Consider the following 21,307-nt stretch of genomic DNA (forward strand, 5'->3'; position numbering starts at 1 on the left):
TAAATAATTTGGTAAGGATCATAAATATTTTAAACATTTTAATTTATTTTTGATAAATAAATAAAATAATTAAAAATGTATTGTAAATAAAACAAGGATGTCTGTTAAATAAAAAGCTTACTGAAATCAACCATACATGCTGCCGAGAAATGACACACGAAAAGACGTGTGAATTATATCATTTTTGAATTCTAGCAACAAAAAAAGGAGTGTGTTTTTAATTATGGGTAGAATGGTACATGTTACAGTGTATAAAGTTATGGTTTAAACTAACCTATTACAGGTCAAAGGCCCTGTAAATACTTAGACTTTCAAATTCTTCCTCATCTATGTTGAGATATAAAATCTTACTGCCCTAGAGACATCGCGTAGTTTGAAGTATATAACTGTTCGTTTATAAATTATATTTTCAACAAAAAAATTAAATATCACAATAAACATAGATTTATCATCCAATGGTATACAAAATTCATAGAAAAAATATAAAAATCTTCAATCTCACCTTGAAGCATGAAGTAGTCAGTTTGCAGGACAGGAATCAATACATCAGAAGACAGGCCCCAATCATCTGTTTTCAACTGACTTCAGGTGGATATTTCATCAATCATTTTCGACAACGATATCTAAATGTTCAACACTTCTCACTTACTTAACGTTTCACTAAATTATTTGTTCAAAAGGCTTAGAAAATATATTACTAGTTCTCTCAAATTCACGTCTTTATTTAAGTAAACGTAGATGCGTTCCCTGAAATCAGAAAAATTATGAGGCTTTAAAAAATATACAAACATGACTTTAAAATCTTTAGACTACCTCAGCAATATCTAATTGAAATTTTGTTATTTTTTTAATGCACATGGAAAGGTTACTATGAAATGATATTTTTACAATTTTAAGTGTTAATTAATCCATATAATCAAGTTTAAATTCTGAATAAAATGGTCTAAGATTAAAGGCCCAATATACGATAAATCGCAACATAATTTTCTCTAAGTCACGGTAACATTTAACGTATTTTTTTTCTTAAAACACCTTTTTTGTATTGAAAATTAAGTTTTGCTTTGAAATAAATATATGGTATCAAAAAAAAAAATAGTAATTGATAGGTAAGGAGTTGTAGAAAGAATGATGTTTTTTTAAAAGATGTATTTCTAAAAAAAAGTCAAATTCTGATACACATTTCAAAAAAATCTTTCGCAGATACGATTGCGTTGCCAAACGCATACTGATTGCGAGTCCCTCTTAACATCTCTAAAAACTATAAAAGTATATTTATTTATATTTAACTTCTCATAGATATTATGTGTAGGTACATTAGCGGCTCATTGCGAATAAGTAATGTCTTTCAACGTATCAAAAAGAAACAAGTAAAAGTTTTCATTTATATTGAACGAAATAATCATTTATCTTATGATAATGTAATTTAATTTTTTTAGTTGCGAGTATATTAACGCTAATTTTTGTTAAGTATTTATGCATGTTTATTAAGGTTTAACCTTTTTTAGTTACGAATTATTGGCTTGTACTTCTTGAAAGCACTTTACGATCATTATATGATATAAATAAGTATCTAGTACTGTTAATTTTTCTACTGTTTAAAAGTTCAAGGTCTTATAAACAGTATTCTTGCGATAATTAATATGTATTATTTCATAATTTATTATTAGATTAAAACCAATATTTTTAGCTTTTCCACTTTTTTATTTGACCAGCGACCGGGTTTCGTCGTTACCGACATCATCAGACTGGTGAGAGGCTTTACAAATTTGTATGTTATATATAAAAGAAGGCAGGAGTTGATAACCATGATTTGATATAATTTTATGAGAAATTAATTTAATTTTAGTGAATTTAAGTATTGTATGATATTTTAAATATTTTTTTATAAAGGTTTTTTGTATTGAAAGCACGATTTTATATAAAGTTAAAATAGATTTGTATTTTTTGTAAATGAATTTAAATTATGTAACGAGGTATCAGGAAATGCTGGTTGACGGCTCCTTCCACTAAGCTGTGGTTGTCCGGGGGGAGTCCGAAGTTCTCTGAAATGTAAATTTCCCGGCAGTCATTTCTTATCGACAAGACATTAAGGCATCTATTGTTTCTTTTCTAATGGGTAAAGTAAGGGAGAATGAATGTGTGTTACTTGATCATTTAATATGTATTTATTATGACAATTTTTTAATCTATTTATTTCCAAAATTTCGAGCCTATCTAATTTTTTACCTTTACTACATTTGTGTAAGATTTTTACATTAAAATTTTTATCGAAATCATGATTTGACTCTATCAAGTGGTTTGCAAAAGTGGAGTTTTCTTTTTTATTTCTCCAACTTTGGACATGTTCGCGATAACATCATTCATAACAAATCTAAGCATCATATTTCCCATAAACTCGCTGTATTTCATAGTTTAATTCATAGGCTGTTGTATGTCCCATTAAATAATGATAATTACAACTCTGAACTTAATATCATAAAGACGATAGCCTCCAATAACGGTTATGAATGTGGTTTAATTGATCAATTAATTAGGAAAAAACAAAAGAGACTTGCAACATCTCAATTAAATAAAGCTCTCATTACAGAGACTTCAAAAGTAGTTAAAAAATGGGCTAAATTATCTTTTATAGGGGATAGTAGTAACAGAATCGGAAAACTAGCGAACAAAGATGAATGTTCCATAGCCTTTTATAATAATTATAATCTGGGGAAGATACTAATTAATAATAAAGATAAAAGGGAAAAAGAAACAAATTCAGGCTCATATTTATTAAGTTGTGGATCATGCAGTGCTGAATACGTGGGGCAAACAGGACGATCGTTTAAAATAAGAATAAACGAACATGTCCAAAGTTGGAGAAATAAAAAAGAAAACTCCACTTTTGCAAACCACTTGATAGAGTCAAATCATGATTTCGATAAAAATTTTAATGTAAAAATCTTACACAAATGTAGTAAAGGTAAAAAATTAGATAGGCTCGAAATTTTGGAAATAAATAGATTAAAAAATTGTCATAATAAATACATATTAAATGATCAAGTAACACACATTCATTCTCCCTTACTTTACCCATTAGAAAAGAAACAATAGATGCCTTAATGTCTTGTCGATAAGAAATGACTGCCGGGAAATTTACATTTCAGAGAACTTCGGACTCCCCCCGGACAACCACAGCTTAGTGGAAGGAGCCGTCAACCAGCATTTCCTGATACCTCGTTACATAATTTAAATTCATTTACAAAAAATACAAATCTATTTTAACTTTATATAAAATCGTGCTTTCAATACAAAAAACCTTTATAAAAAAATATTTAAAATATCATACAATACTTAAATTCACTAAAATTAAATTAATTTCTCATAAAATTATATCAAATCATGGTTATCAACTCCTGCCTTCTTTTATATATAACATACAAATTTGTAAAGCCTCTCACCAGTCTGATGATGTCGGTAACGACGAAACCCGGTCGCTGGTCAAATAAAAAAGTGGAAAAGCTAAAAATATTGGTTTTAATCTAATAATAAATTAAAAATGCAATTCCATCACGAAGTGTCAGTGGATAATATAAATCTATTATTTCATGTATTTAGATCCTCCTTATAATCCAACTCTCAACAGACATTTTAATACATGGATCTTATTCACTTTCAATATTCGTAAATTAGCATAATCTTTACGCGTACTTATCATAAATCACTACGAGCCAATAGTTAATTTTAATTTGAATAATAGCATTCGATTAGGACAGCCGTATCTGTATGGTAGTGGAGTTGGATGTTTTTATCTGATAGGTGTTATACGAGGTCTAACTTAACGTGAATGAGGTAGAAGGCAGAACAATGTTAGTCAATGATCATATTGCGAAGATAAACTAATATATCTAATAAACCGTTTTTTCAACAAAACGTTTTAAAATAAATATTTTAAAAAAATTTCAGCGAAATAATAATTTTTAAATGTTTTATTTTTTATGTAATGTACCTAATTATTTTCAACTTCTTATTTCATAAAGATAAAGAAATGTGAATTAAAACCGGGAATTAGCTGTATCATATAGATTTACAGTGGAAGTTAAGCAGGCAGTGGACAACGCAGTTCCGTACTCTTGTAAAAATACATGACGGAAGTACGGAAGTGAATCATGGAGTTGGATGAAAATACACATTCTGAATGCGATCACTCAGACAAACATGTGGTATAAAGATGAATGATAGATATTCAAATGGTAAAATAATGCAAAAATGGATGGCTAATATAAGCATTATCGAAAATTTAAAAATGATTTTTAGATAGTTTGTGTACGTAAAATGAATGATTGAGTTATTGTTCGTATTTAGTTGGAAACAAAGCTAAAAAAAACTGAGAATCCTGGGGCCTCCAGTTACACAATAGGCACTGCATATACTGAGTGATAAATTATTTAAATTATGTACCCGAATTGGGTTGAATTAATTTGAATGTTTTTTAAATAAGATTTTTTTTAGAGGTTATTTTTCAATTGCATTTTTATTTATTTATTGGAAAACCAACAAAAAATATTTAAAAAAAATTAAAATTATCATTCCAATTACAAGTTTTCGCTTTAAAAAAGAATAGTAAAAAAATGTCATGTGCGCAATTATAACTATATAATATTATAACTTACACTTACTTCAACATTTTTCTTGAACGTTTTTAAATAAATATTATTGATTCTATTTAGTAAAGCATTTCATTGCACATATTGCAGACTTTATTTTTAAAAAAATGGTATCCATTTAAGGGATTTCGTATTTTGAAAAAAGCAGTAATTCTTGTGTATAATATTTTCGGTATCAATTTTATTAACAATGATTTGTGTAGCTTTAAATGATAGTGAGCTTTTTTTTATTTTATGTGTGATTTGAAAAACCCGGACCCGAAGTGCATCAATTGGATTTGCTCGGGAAGGGGATTCGATCCCAAGACCCTGGCATGTCAATCACAAAGGAAGCGAGAGTTCATTTTTCACGATGATATGGCTGTCAGAAGTTTAACGAAATCTTTAAAAGATCATTACTGTTACTGTGTCTGACTTTGTGCAACCTCGTAATAAGTTGGGATTGTAAGTTAGTTGTAAAATAAAGCTTAACTATACTTTCAAATCACAATTTTGCAAGCGTCAACATAAAACATTATAAAAAAAAAACATAGTAAATAGCTTTATTTTTTATATATTTTTCCATATATCCAGATATTCCTGAGTAGGATAACATCTGTTTTTTTTTAATGTCCTTGTTTTTATGTAAAGATACGAAAGACACATTTTTACGGCTATATCGATACACAGTCATATATCTTTACCAGATTTACATATATGTACATATATAAATAAATTCACAACGTATGTGATTCCATAGTGTTAATATATATCTTTTAATCCCTTATCTGTACCAAATGGTGCATAGAACAAAGCATCATACTGACGCATTGCTATCTTGATCGTTAATTGGATGAGTAAAAGAGTGCGTCTTGTACCTCTTCAGGGTGGTTAAATGAATATGAGATTGAAAATGATAAATATTTATTTTTAGCCTCTCCAGAATCGAACCCGGAACTTCAAATGCGAAGTGGTGACGAAAATACATTTTGTACTTTCTTGTACTAACGAAGACGGTTGAAATCAATGCTGTGTATGTGTTTATCTTTCTTTCTTACGAATGATGAATGTTCAAGTACCTACTATCTACCCTCTGATTGCAAACAGCTATATATGGTATCAATCGTTTTGATCAATATCACTTGTCTGTTTTTGGTTGGTTGGAAGATATCGCTTTTAAGCAATAAACCCGCCAATGCACTTATTTATTTTCTGTACATGAAGTTAAAATAAATAAATAAATGATAAATACTACAAATATAATGCTATCTTGTACTTAAATACCAAAATTTTTATTCAAATGAAATAAAATATATTATTTAAATTCTTAAAAAAATGTTATGAAGAAAGGCCTTAATTGTGTTTGTTTTATTGCGTAAGTATTTTTACATGAAACTAATACTGTTAACAATATTTAAAATACAAAACCTTAATTTATTACGTTAGAAAACTTTATATTGATTATTTTTCCTTGTAGACAATATTATTTAAAAACCTTACGGTACTAAATAAAATAAGCAAATTCTCATCCAATACGTCTGGTAATATGTCGCAGGTAAGTTATGGTGCTAGAAAAAAAACAATAAATTATATATAGACCATAAATATTTATATTGTTTTCATATTATTCTTAGTAAGCTTAAACCACTGATGTCCTTGGGGCTATATTAGGTTTATCGTTTCGAACATCACGGTATAAGAGGTTTCCGAATTTGACCCCTAAGGCGGATTTCTTTAACTCATCTACTAAGTAAATCGAATCAACCACCAGACAATTATTCTCTTTCAGGCGAAATTGATAATTATAAATATTTTCCGGTGATATATTGGTGTTCTAAGTGTATCAGACAATGAATGGTATTATTATTTTTCTCGCACTATTTCTACGCAAGAAATAATGCTATTCCGTTACCGGATTAACGAAAACAAATATTTTGTTCAATGTAGGTTCAGTATTGAATGCGTTCGTTCACTTATTAAGGACTTAAAAACGAAATTGATATTTTTTACTATAATAGATTAAATGACAATAAAATTAAGTATATATATATTTTTTAATACAGTTAAAAGATATGATTTACGTTTCTAGTTTTAGGCCAGTAAAAAAAAACATATCATACATTTGTCAACTGTATGGTTTTTTCCAGTATAATTTTATTTCATAAGTGACCAATTTTTGACATTTTGTGACAATTTGTGACATCGTTAGACTGGTGATCTATCAACAGTGTGATGGTGTAGGTAACGACAAAACTCAGTCACTGGTCAGATAAAATAAAAATGTAAGAACTAAATTGTTATTGTTTTATTATATAAATGTATTCCACCAAGAAATGTCGGTACAAAACGAAATACAGTAAAAAAACGATAAAGATCGACTTTTACAAACTAAAAAGTGTGACATTTTACGAGTTAGAGGATAAAAACAATACAAGTCAACGCGTATTGTGCATACATATATGAATCTTTGTGTCAAAGTATTCAAAACGGTTCGTATTTTCGTTTTCTTTTTATTTTACTTTACAGTAACGTATCATCATTGAAGAATATAGTATCTTTAGGCACTAGCAATAATTTAATGTAACATTCTTACCGAGAGTAAAAAAAAGCTACGCCTGCAAAATATTAAAAAATGAGTTAAAAATAATAATAAAAGGTTTACGACCTCCATTTATTTAAAAACATTTTGTGAATTTTATTTGTTCGAAGATATATTTTGGATATTAAGTCATTAATATTACAGGATTCAGGATTCCAATTTTTTTTACTAAGTGCGTTATGATCATTTGGTAAAATAAATTCTAGTTATTCTAAATATTATATTGTCTTTAAATTTACTTCTGGTAATATTCTAATCTTTTTTCATGCAAAGGTACTCGATGGCATTGAATAAATCAATTTAATTTTTTTAGTTTAAGGAATTTACACATACCAAATCAACAATGCATTATTAAGCTGGATTTGATATTTTTAATATTGGGAAACTCTGTACATACCAAAATATCAATTTAAAATTAAAAAAAATATTTTTTTTCTAGTGGACTTCAACAATATAATGTAGCTCAGTTGCCTTTTATTATTCATGAGTTAATACAGGAGAGGCTGAGACGCTAGTTGTCTGCGTTATAACTCTATCAAGATTTATGAATAAATTTGAAACATCACATGTAGGCACAATGAAACTGTAGGAGGTTTCCTTTCAAGTTTCAAATATACGCACCTAAGAGTCTGTTCTGTCGTAAAGGAAGAATTTTAATTAAGTTTCTGTGACAGACTAGCCACAAAATAATAGAAAATTGAACACTTAATAAGATCACGTATATTATACATATCCTTGAGGGACAAGCAGTAAAAGAAAATTAATTTTATATTGGTTTCTCGTGAGTGTTTAAAAATGTAAATGATAAAATATTTTACGTCTGAAACATTGCTATATTTTTTAAACTTTATAAAATTAAACAACTTTGTATTAACCACTTTTTTTAATTATAAGTACACTTTAAACTACCGGTTTCGACAATAACCTTGTCATCATTAGGGTTTATTAAATTCTAAAACAGTAAAAACATTAAACTACTCATAATTAATTACATTCCCTTACCAAAAACTTCCACACACTAAGGTTTTTGTTAAGGGATTATAATTTATTATGAGTATTTTAATGTTTTAGAAATTGATAAACCCTGATGATGACAAGGTTTTTGTCAAAACGGGTAGGGTAAAGTGTAATAATAATAAATAGTGGTTAAAATAAAGTTGTTCAATTTTATAAAGTTTATAAAATATGCCACAAAGTATCTGCGAAAAACATTCAAGAAATTGCTATATTTAATTGGAATTCCAATTCTCCATCAAAACATCCATGATAGTTATAAAAATGCCTTATTGTGAAACATTTAACCACCACCAGTAAGGAGCTTAAAGCTCGGAACAATAATTTTTTAATGTATCTGTTTGTTGACATAATTCAGTAACATGGAATTTAAAATAAAACCATTGTTAAGGAATTAAGTGTGAAACAATACATAAGGATTACTTTAGAATATCATCACGTTTTTGATTACTGAAAATGTCATGTGTCCTTACTTATGACAGGGATATATGATAACCTAAATTTATGAATTAAAGCTTACAACTTTGAAAATTAGTTAAACAGGCGCTGTGACAAAGTTGGGTAGACGATCGACTGCGAAACTGGCGTCGTGGGTTCATTTTCCACAATTCGGAAGTCTCGGGTTATGTATGTTTCTCATCTACTAACCCTATCGTTTCTATAATTTCTGCACACAAGCCTTTAAACCAAAGGCTTTGCAAACAATTTCTTAAAAATAAGCATATATTCAAACAAGATGTGAAAAAGATAACGCTAAAAAAAAAATTATAGCGTAATTGTCATTGTGACTTTGAAAGACAGTTGGACTAGAATTTTGTAAACATAATCTGATGGTGAATTTATAATAAATGAAGGAATTTAAATATACACAAACGCAATTAGGTAACTTTATTGAAAGGTAAATAAACCTACACAATATATTTTTGATATGCGTTATACATTTCTATGATTTTAACCAAACCGACGGCACCATACTCACTTATCATTCGCTAAAATATAAGTTACTTTTAAGAGGAATAATAAGTTAGTTTTGAGGATATCTAGGATGAATAAATTTGATGATATAGTTAATTTTTTAGAATAATCATGACTATCGAAAATAAAAGATACGTTATTTGTACCTATCCATGTAAGGGGAGGACTGATTAACTTGCCTTCATTTACTGACGATCAAGTGAACACTTTGTGCTTATCACCCAATGCCCTATGCACCATTGGATGTGGATAAGGATTAAATAAAGAGGAACTTACTAACAAACGGAAAAATTGTAATACGCAAAACTCCTTATGCATTCTTTTTATTGCATCTAATAAGGTATCGATAAATATTTTTGCTATGATGAAATCTAGTTCAAACAGTATGTTTTAATGCCTTTCTTAATAAGAACGCAGTATTTTTTTTTATAAAGTTACCCGAGCTAAATTTTTCATAACACATTATTTTAACATTTAAGAAAATTGCAAATTTTATGGAATACACAAATGATGCTGCATTTGAACTTTTCAATTTAAAAACTTTTTTTAATTTTTTTTTTATGATTTGTTCAATTACTGTGTTCTTATTTACAGAGCAGTATATACATGTATGTCAAATAAAAAAAGCATATTTTTATTATTATATTTACATTTATGGGTATAACAAAAGAAGAGTGCTTTACAATCGTTCATTAGTAAAAAAAGAATTTACACTTAATTAATTAACTCTTACCTTATTTGATTATTTAAAATATAAATATAAATTTGATGTCTTCGGATACATGTAGAGCCTCTTCGGTAGTAACGTAATTGTTTATAACACAAATAACAATAACATTAGTTCAATAAATAACTACGTCATCGGATTTAGGCACCGCTATGCCACAATTTTGCTTTACGTATGACGTTTTATGTTTACGGGAACACGAGGTACTAAACCTTAACGTATTTAGACAGAAAACGGGTCAACAAATGTCACTCCAGGATGTTCGAGATAAACGAATTTACGACTGTAATATATGGACTGTAAATGTCGAATGAAATCCAGTCATTTAATGTGTAACACGTTCCTTTGAATAACTCAACGTAGTTTCGTGGTTGCAGGGTGAATAAAAAGTTTATGGCTGATTTTAATGTCCTTAAAACTGGTCAAATTTAAGGCTGTTCTTAAAAAGTCCAATCGCGGCTTCATTTGGTGCCGATGTGAGAGAATTCGCGCACTTTTGCCAAATGGATAAAAATGGACAAAATAATTGGCATCACATGATTTTTGTGGTATTTTATCATGAAATAAAATGAACACGTATGTGAATTACAAAAAAGATGTCTTAAATTTTTATAGGGTAGAACTGTCAAATATTATTTTTATTATGTAGTTTTTTTTATATCACTGAGTTGAGAATTAAATTTGGATATTTATTTTGACATTATTTTTGGGGTTGTATCGTTTAGTGATTGCGTCGCAGCGGCTACACCGTAGGCCCGTGCAGCGATAAGCCAATAAGATCGCTACGCCGCGGCGGCGGTATAGATCGCTACGGTTGTATGTTTCGCCGTGCGATTCCGTATTGACGCTCACGGTTCCGCGGTCGCGGGTTGACTGTTGTCGCACAACACGCGGCTTTGAGCCCGCTACGCCGCGATACACCTGTCCTGCACGGGTTGTATGAAGATGCGCTAGCGGCGTCCCTCTCGCCAGCCTGACACGTGAGATGGAGGTGATACCGAACAGTCGCGGACCGACCGCGGCGGAGGGAGCATCTTTCGCCGTCGCGGCGGTCTGCGGCTGCTCGCGCGGATATAGGTTAATCGCGACTAGATCTGTACCTTTTCAATTTTATTTGATTTATTTCTTAAATATAATTGTGCATACAATTTATCCGCATTTTTGCTCTTTAGGCAAAGACTGTGTTGACAAAAATACTTACCTACTAGCTAAAGTACAATAAAATGTAAAGTAAAGTTAACAATGTAAAGTGAATGGACACAATTTCTTTCAAAATTAACCGTTAATATTTTCTTAATTTTTTATCATTTTTTTACTCATTGGCGTTTATCATATCAAATCTTAAGATAAAAAGTAAAATAAACGGTCAACGAAGTGTGGGCATAAATCAGATCTCCTGGCTCCTGACGTAGATCAGAACTTTTGAGGCACTGTTTAGAGCTTCCCAAGACAAGGACAATTGCTCTCAAGTGATAGTCGACGTCAGGTGGACCTGACATCAAACACAGAAAAAGAAAAAGATATTAAATCATATTCATTGATTTATATATTTTTTAATAAAATCAAATCTTCCTTGTAGTATACAAGCCATGAAAGATAAATAATATAAGAATTCAGGCTAAAAAAATTGTTTTCTCCAGAAAACTAGTTTTTATTCACATATAACCATTTGACCTCCTATCTCTAGAAATAGTAAGGTCCCATAACCGAATCCGTCCTGACGCACTAATCGCCAATAAACAATCGACGACACCGTTAAGTGTCGCAATCCGGCAGAGCGAGACGCCGCAAGTCGCTCATCATCCGTCCCACTCGAGATGATTCGGTTACACTCTGCAGTGGGTCGTCCCCGGTGCGTAGTTGTTGCGATTCCGTTACCCGCATTCTGTGATACGTCTAATACGAGGCCCCTCCTAACTCTATCCGGGTGGGGAACGGAATAGTAGGGGAGACTTATTCCAACTAATACGCCCTGCCACTAATTTATCTTCTTGTTTGATACACATGTTAATAATATATCTGCGTAGCCTGAGCTTGATCATGCGAACTCTACAATTTAGAAACTTATGATACGATTATTCATTTTTTCATCAATACAGTTATCACGCGCACAGAACTGTTGTTTATATATATTGTATTTTAAAACCGTTGTTAACTTTGTAGTATGGTAATACATATAACACTCTTCTTATTAACTTTATAAAATAATTCACTTTGTTTTCACCACTTTTTTTTATAAATACAATTTAACCTACCGGTTTCAACAAGAACCTTGTCATCATCAGGGAAAAAAATCTGCGGAAATCATCCAAGAAAAACTCATCTTATTATTCATGGTTCACTTTGTGTGATACCACTTAAAAAATAAACTTTTTATTAGATTTACAGATTAGACAAGAAGTCTTGTACTGACATTTCTTGGTGGAACTGCATTTTATGTTATAAAATAAAAACTATGGACATAAATTGTTCCACATAATTTAAGTGGAATGATTAAATCATAAAATGTATAAAATAGATTTAAATAATAAAATATGTCTGGATAACACTATGTAGTTGTAATTTTATTATAATTTAAACTTTTTATTGTTAAGTTATAAATTATGTTAGTAATTAAGTGATATTACACAAAGTAAACGATGAATGAAAAGGAGAACATTATATATTTGTAAAAATTTGACATTATAAAAATAGATACTACTGCATAAACTAAAAAAAATACACGTTGTAATACATGTATATTTTATTATCTTAAAATACAACTAAATGTTTTATTTTAAGATAATAAAATTTTACAAATATTTTTGAATTTGGCATTAAAATTGTATTTTTTTTATAAATACACATATAGAATAGTTATAGGTAGGCTGACATGCGATTTTTTGACATAATACAAATTCATTCAACTGTATAAACTGAAATAAAAATGGATTCAGAAATACATCCAAATTCTATTGTTTTAAAATACAACTAGATTTAAATAGATTAGATAAATTCAAAACATATTTTTGCATTTCCATTATGAATAAAATATTTTTTTTAATGCATAAGTGCTCGTCGTACATTTTTAAAATGTATTTGACATATATTTTGAGTGTATCTAAATCTTTATTCACAAATACTGCATCGAACTCAACTGAAGAACTATTCGTATTGAAATATGGTAATATAAATTATATCATATTCTCCATCTGTCTGTTAGACTTATACTTAGTTGAGATATCAATAAAGAATAATAAAATAAAAATAAAAGTTTTGTAAAATATTTTATGTACATTTTTTTAGAACCGAATACCAAACTATTGTAGTTGAATTGCACATTATGAAGACTTCATAAGTTATACATAAGTGTAAATGGATTTTTTTCTACAATTTCTTCAACAGAATCATGACAGTAATAAATTAAATAACACAGTTATTCACCCCTCATGATTGTTAGAAATATAACTCGTACAAGTATAAGTAGTCTTGTTATTAAAGTTATAGACTGCTGAAACTTTATAGTTGTATTATAAATTACTGAAAAAGCTAATGTATTATAGTGATTTAATTATGAAAAGAGATATAAACGCCTATAATTAATTAACATTGTTACTAACTAGTTTGTTTCCGGATGTTGCACTTTTTTTTAATTGAAGAACTTGCTTAGATAACTTATAATGATTTATGCGCATCAAATACAAATGTATTCGTATCGTATCATATATAATTCATTTAACGTTTTAAATAATCCTATATCGTTACACTATATTTTAAAACGACGGTTTACCGTATTTCGAGAATATTTCTTACGGTTATTCATATAGGAATAATCGAAAAAAAATCAACATTCTTTAATGATTTGACATTAATTTTGTGGGATAATATGATGATTTTAATATAAGAATAAGAAACTTGTTTAACACCACTTGGAATTTATTCATGTAAACACGACTAGTTTCGAGAACTACACATGTCCAACACACTTCGTATTTTCACCCGATGAGAACATCTGCAGTTCTCGAATTAGTCGTGTTTACATAAATAAACAAACGAAAAAAGTGAACCTTTGCAATTGTTTTAATTTTTGTATTTAATACTTTATCCGCAATAAAAAATGCTTAAATTTATCTAAGTGTGTGTGGATTGAGATTTTTGCAATTCCTATTCAAAAAACGAAAAATTATGAAAAAAATCAGTTCATATATATTTGTTTTGAACGGCGTATTACTCCAAATCACTAAAAGGTATAAGATTGTAATTATTTTATTGAAAAGATATACGAAATTACGTTTTCGTCTCGAATATGTAATTTTAGTTATAGCGGAAAGGCATCAACGCGTGGTCAAAACGCAAACCGCTTATTAGACAAGTGGGTAGGTACGCGACTACTTCGGCTATTCTTGACCATCTGAAATAGGTAAATTATATATCTTACAAAAAATATTATACAGCAAATAAAAAAAATGCTTCATTATTATATAATTAATGATTTTTTCATGATTTGGATTATTTTAACAATTGTAATTATTTCACTTTTAAAATAAGGTATTTATTTATCATTATTTAACAAAGATTAATTTTTTTCTTATTTTTTTTTTGGTTTCATTTGTTAAATTTTATAAAAAGACAAATTAAAAGTTTTCCTGACAAAGTTCCTATTTCAGCATTCAACTATCGATTCTTCAAATACATTAAAATCAATATTGTAATAAAATACAAAGTAATGTAAAATAATATTTAAAAAAAGGAAATATTGTTCTCTACTAGTAAACATTTTAACAAATGCTATATTTTGTAAAAGTATTTTAAGAATTAGATTTCTTTTGACATTTAAAAAATATATATTTTACTTCAATTAATAAGATTGATTTTAAGTCCGTATTTGAAATGAAATAAAAAATGAAATAAACCTTTCATCGATAATTTATTCACTGATTATACTAAACATGTGAATAAAATATGAAAATACCTGCTGTGTTTCTTAATAAATTGTTTTAAAAATCAAGGAACAATTTTTTTTAAATACTTATAAAATGCATATTTATATTTTCTACATTAGATTAATTAATTTCATGAAACAAAAACTATTCTTACTCTTTACGTACATGTAAAGTTAAACATGACATAAATCTTAAATTTATATCTATTCTCGCTATCATTAACTCTTTTCAGTTCTCTTGGCGTATATATGTATAATTTTAATATTTCCGTGATTAGTAATTTATATAAGAAATAAAAATATTGTATTTACATTGCATGTAATTTTTTTAACATAAAAAAAACAATTTCAATTTCAATCATAAAGATATATTTTTAAAATCGGTATGCAGGATGTATCGATTGAATTAAGTTCGGTTAACAAAAGCTCTCGATTAGCTTCGAAGCGTTGCCAGTAGATGGTGCAACGTATACGCATTGCGGTATATGCAGTAAAACAAAACTTTATACATCGATTTATAACTGCATATCTGCAATATAAATTGTTTTAATGTTAAGTATTTATTTTTATTTTTAAGTTAAATCATATTTATTTTCTATTACGCTGTGTAGTTCATTGGTATTTTACTTGTATATTATCAATGAATTAAAAAAAATGCATGATATACTCTGGTATTTGAAAAAGGATTTATTTCAGATACCAGAGAGTAGATTTTGAGCCTGGATATAGTACTTTAAAATAATAAATTTTAAAAAACACTATGCTTGACGCCGATTTTGGGCACTGAATTACTTAACTAGACTGAGAACATGGGAAAAATTGAGTATTTAAATAATGATTCAAATAAAAATGTTAGCTCTTTTGCTGTCTGTTGCATTAGACCTCCTAAACCATGGAAAGACAGCTGGTCTTCTAGCTCCCAGGAGCGGACTCCGAATAACAGGGCACAGCCCTAGCTAAAGAAGAAGAAGAAGAAGACGCAAATAATACAGATGTAAACAAAAACGCCTTTTTTAACAAACTCTATAAAAATCATTATGTAGAGCCATATATTTTGAAGCAATCTCTGTTACTAAAAGCCAAATGAATTAATAAAATCGGGTTAATTATTTTCAGAATTCAAGATAGTTACGAGTATTAAATTTGCCAGAATCGCGATAATTTACTGTCCATCTTATCACATCTTACAATTTATATTCCCTGACGACCATGGATAAAAAAACTAAAAGAGTAAAACGTCCACTTGATTGCAATAATTCTGAAATTTAAACTCTTTGCCCATCTCTCGTCCCCGCACACGCCAAGATTTATAAGGTCGGGCGTCCGAAATTGTACGGTCCTTGTACGAACGAATTGTTCTGATCGTAAATATTTTCAGAACCAGATCGGATTTCGCTTCAACATAAACAAAATCAAAGATGACATTGGTTAAGATGAAATATACGTGTTTCACCTGGTCTTAATACTGGTCCTGGGATACTTTTCGTACCGAACGCGTGTAATTGAAACACTGGGCGAGTTTTAAAACAATTATTGTATTCTCGAAGTGCATGTTAGTCAGCGAAAGTTTATTGTAATTTATGTTCAATGAAAAAAAAACATGTTTTAATTCACATTATTTATTCATTAACGGAATAAACCACATTCAACGTACATTGGTAGGTATGTAGAGTACAATTTTTTTATAATTTGTCTTTTTATTTTAGGGAAGAACATTATGTATTTTTTACATTAAAATCATTGTTAACTTAGTGATATGGTAATAAAACCTCCTCTCCTAATCATTCATCGTTCACTTTGTGTAATACTTAGTGATATTACACAAAGTGAACGATGAATGATAAAGAGAGTGCTAGTATCATTATGATTTAAATACAAAAAAAAAACAATTGTATAAGACACTTTTGATTTTTTTTAAATGTAAATATGGCTAGTTTTGAGTACTACACATGTTTTTATTACCTGAAATAATTGGCGGCTGGCGGGTTTGTATGAAAAAACTCGTGAATGTGGAAAAGGTGAAGATTGTTTGTGAAGACATATTGGTGTGGCTTTCTGTTCTCTCTGCCTATCCCTTTGAAAGCAGTTCAATGGTTAGTTTGTTAAGTTTTTTATTTATTAAATTATATTTCAACTGATTATAATTTTTGTTTTTACTATCCATTGTAGAATACCTACATTCAAATAGTTGTAAAAGTTTCCAACTTGACCCGTCTTGATAGTCTGTTTTTGGTTGGTTGGAAAACATTGCTGCTAAGCAATAAGCCCTCTAAAGTAAATATATTCCATACAAGAAGTTCAACAAATAAATATGCTACTCAAGTTTATTAGTTCGTAGAACCCGATATAACAATTGAAAACATCACACATGAAAAAGATATACTAGTAGATGTATTTTTTTTTCTAAGAGAATCACCAATTTTATTTGGCTCACCTTTTTTTGTTAGACCATCCAAAAGTCAGTTTGTTTTTTGCTCCCAACGATAATCTGTTGATGCACTCAATGGAGCGAAGTCTATTATTGTGAGCGTTTTGTTTGCAAACATTGAGGGGCTGCGAACTTATTCCTCCAACAATGGCCCTTTATGCGGGGATCGTCCGGCTACGACAGTTGTGGTATGTCCACAATGCATTTTTTGCGAGACTTGCACATTTGTGTTTGAATAACTTATCGCTTCAAGAGATTACGTTAAAATGGCAGATTTTGAATCCAAATTTGTAAGCGCATTGTATCATTTTTATCGAGTGAAAAACTTGACTTTATGATTCAGAAACACGTCGTTACATTGCATATTGTAGATATTTTGATTGACAGACTTATGGGATCCGAATACGTAATATACATTACAATTTTGAAACATAATAACAAAATATAATATATACACGTGTTACTTGTGTATAGCAAATTTAAGATAGAATAGACATAATACATAGAGGTATATGAAATTACAAAATATATTATCAATATATCGCTTTTTTAACACTTTTTTGTGTGAGTAAAATATATTTGTCTCATCCAAAGTACAATAGTTATAGCGTTAAGCTATCGTTCTGGAGAACCCAAGTTTAATTCCCTGGATATCAAGATAAATATTGTTGATTTTTTACTGTTATTTTAATATTGCCCTGGACAAGAGCAGGATTAACCACCTTGCTTTCATATCAACGATCATGATAACACTGCACTAATGCGATGCAGTGCCATATGCACCATTAAGTGCATATGGCACTGAGATAAGATAAGACAGTATAACTGATATTTCAACACTCACTTTATAATATCATAAGCACCCTTGAGGTAGTATTGTACGAAAATGGCATATATATTATCCAAAATTATTATTATTACCTTTTATTATCACCTTGAACCGGTAGAGAAATGCAAGACTGGTCACCTTACTAACATGCAATTAATGATTAAAATAACACCGCGTCTATACAATTAAGTGCCTTTTACACCATAAGATGTGAATTAGGGTTAGAGAAGGAATTAATGATATAAAATTCCGCAGATTTAAAAAAATGTCACATCAAGTTTTTTCGCTTATTATATTAAATTAAAAAAAATATTTTTCTGTTTAAATGTATAAAAGAAATATTATTGAACAACGTAATTAAATTGAAGAAAACGTGTGCAACCCTTCTCGCGATCTCATTATTTATCCAGTCCCACTATAAATTCATTATGAGGCGCAATAATGATGCATTGGTTCATACGGAGACTATATATTAAGTCGACCATAAACATAATGATATTTAAGTGAAAAAGGGTCCGATATTCGAGGCTCTCACCGTTAAAAGGGAAATAAATTTTCAATAATATTTGAAGCGATGCTGCGCGAAGACAGATAGCCGAGCAATAAATCTGCCAAATTTCATTATATTCTCTCTCCAGGCTTTGTGATCTCAGCAGTATGGGACCGGTGTTTGTGTTATTTTTGTGTTATGGCGGGGAGTATCGTATTTACCGTGGCTAAAGCGATGGTATGTCTCCAATATACGAAAAACATTCCAGAATGATAACCTAACAATGATGTTAAAACTCAAGAGAGCGGTATATTTCACATAGTAACTACGCAATACATACTTCATACGTACTTTGAGGGGCTTTTCAACATCAAAGCTTTAACGTAAGAGTAAAGTTCTTTATTAGATTTAAGTTTTGAACTACCATTTTTTGGTGGAACTTCATTTTATAGAATAAAATAACAACTATGTAGTTTTTTTCCATATGAATTTTATTTGACCAGCAACCGGGTTTCGTCGTAACCGACATTAGCAGACTTATGATGTCGGTTACGGCGAAACCCGGTTTCTGATCAAATAAAATTCACACGGAAAAAGTACATAAATGTTATTATATTCTGTAAAGTTCTTTAAAAACTATCATATTAAATTTTCTGCTATCTCAATTTTTTTCCAAGTACTGACAAATTATTTTTTATAAGCTTAGTTTTAAATACACATTAGTAATAAATGCCCAGACGTCCTTATTTCTCTTCATCTATGTTGAGATGTCCAGATATAAAGTTCATTGCAAGATCATTGTAAACAGATTTGTAAAACAAGTATTTCAACACACACAAAATGTTTAAACTGTTTTTATTTTTGGTTCCTTTTTTCAACCTGTTTTGACAAGCAACTTGTCATCATCAGGGATGAAAATTTACATATTTAACAGCTAATATTAGTATAATTTTTTAATATAATGATATTAAGAGATGGATGTATCCTTTTTTTAAGTTATACCACATTATAGTTTGAGAAGAGTATGCAGCTGAGGAGCATCTTTCAAAACATGTGATACCTAATAATGCCCGCAGTGCTTTTCCGTTATTTATTGTAGATGACTTTTGATCTCTGGAGCGTTCAAAGGTGACTGTTATTAAAATGGCTTTCCATTGATTATTATTTAAATAATATAATCTTTCAGTTTTCTAAGACAATGCATAAAGTATAATCAACCAAAAACGATTGCACGGAAATTAACAGAGCCTTGGTTTATACGATAATCAAAGAGGAGTATTGTGAAATAAACCGTTCACTATTTTTTTACGTAAAATTATTTTGGGTGTTAATGATCAATTAGATTTTAATTATGTTCTTAAATAATACAAAAGTGTATGTTATTAATATAAAAAGTATTTAAATCATCGCGGTCTACAAAATAAAAGTATTTTTTGAAAATATTTTGAGTGAGAGTGATGCTCCTATCTCTGTTTTTTGTTTATAAACAAAATGGTCTATCATAGATGTATGATAATATGATTATTAATTTTATATCATTATTCATCGTGAAATATCCTTTTCTCAAACCTTACATACATAAAAAGACACAGACTTTCAAATTCCCTTCGTAGTAAGAAATGCTTAGCCTCTGTAAAACACCTAACGTATCTTCTTTATTTTAAATATGAAACACTTATTCAACATGGTAACTAACAAACTAACCATCACGCTGCTTCTCCGCAAGGGTACCTAGGCAGAGAAAATAGATCGCCACACCAATCTGTCAATCGCAAGCAATCTTCCCCTCTTACACATTCACGCTTCTCATCATACAAACCTGCAGATTATTCCGACTCCTGACCTGACCACTGCAAATATTTGAAACACTTGATCATACCAAGGTTTCCTTGGTATTTCTATGCTTCTATTATCATCTTTCTTCACTCATTCGATTTACATGTAAAATAAAGTAAAGTAAAATAATAATAATAAAAACCCTTATCCGCACCCAAATGGTGCATAGGGCACTATGTCATATAAACGCAGTGTTATCTTGATCGTTTATACATGAAGGAAAGGTGATCAGCCCTCCCCTTCAGGTACCAGTCCATGGTAATTTTGAATAAATATTACAGTGAAAAAATCACTAATATTTATTTTACCCCCCTTGGGAATCGAACCCGGGACCTTCAGAACGGTAGCCGAGCATGCTGACCATTACACTACGGAGGCGGACTAAATAATAAAATAAAATAAAGTAAAATAGTTTTATAAAATAATCATGCGATGTTATAATACGGGAATGATTAAGATTCCAAACCATTATCCGCACCCGAACGGTGCATAGGGCACTGCATCATATAAATGCAGTGTTATCTTGATCTTTAACATTTTGTCCGCCTCCGTAGTGTAATGGTCAGCACGCTCGGCTACCGTTCCGGAGGTCCCGGGTTCGATTCCCAAGGGGGGTAAAATAAATATAAGTGATTTTTTCACTGTAATATTTATTCAAAATTACCATGGACTGGTACCTGAAGCGGAGGGCTGATCACCTTTCCTTCATGTATCAACGATCAAGATAACACTGCGTTTATATGACACAGTGCCCTATGCACCATTGGGGTGCGGATAAGAGTTTTATATTATATATATTAACATGTGAAGAAAAGGTGATCAGTCCTCCGTTTCAGGTACCAGTGCAGGGTTGAATAAATATT

The 21,307-nt window shown here is 29.8% G+C and overlaps 1 protein-coding gene across 1 annotated transcript in view; it reads right to left on the reverse strand.

The window, feature by feature from the left end:
* The window catches only part of LOC148301305 (uncharacterized), a 162,817-nt gene extending 152,002 nt beyond the window's left edge, over positions 1-10,815 (reverse strand). Inside the window, exons 1-2 of the mRNA XM_088273461.1 lie at positions 9,947-10,815; positions 503-747 (exon numbers count right to left, since the gene is read on the reverse strand). The gene's annotated coding sequence lies outside the window, so the exon portion shown is untranslated. The remainder of the gene's footprint in view (positions 1-502; positions 748-9,946) is intronic.
* Between the last annotated feature and the right edge of the window lie 10,492 nt (positions 10,816-21,307).

This window comes from Brachycentrus maculatus, unplaced genomic scaffold (assembly GCF_059751285.1).
Source record: "Brachycentrus maculatus isolate JH-2025_06_01 unplaced genomic scaffold, ASM5975128v1 h1tg000583l, whole genome shotgun sequence".
In the NCBI taxonomy this organism is placed as follows: Eukaryota; Metazoa; Arthropoda; class Insecta; order Trichoptera; family Brachycentridae; genus Brachycentrus; species Brachycentrus maculatus.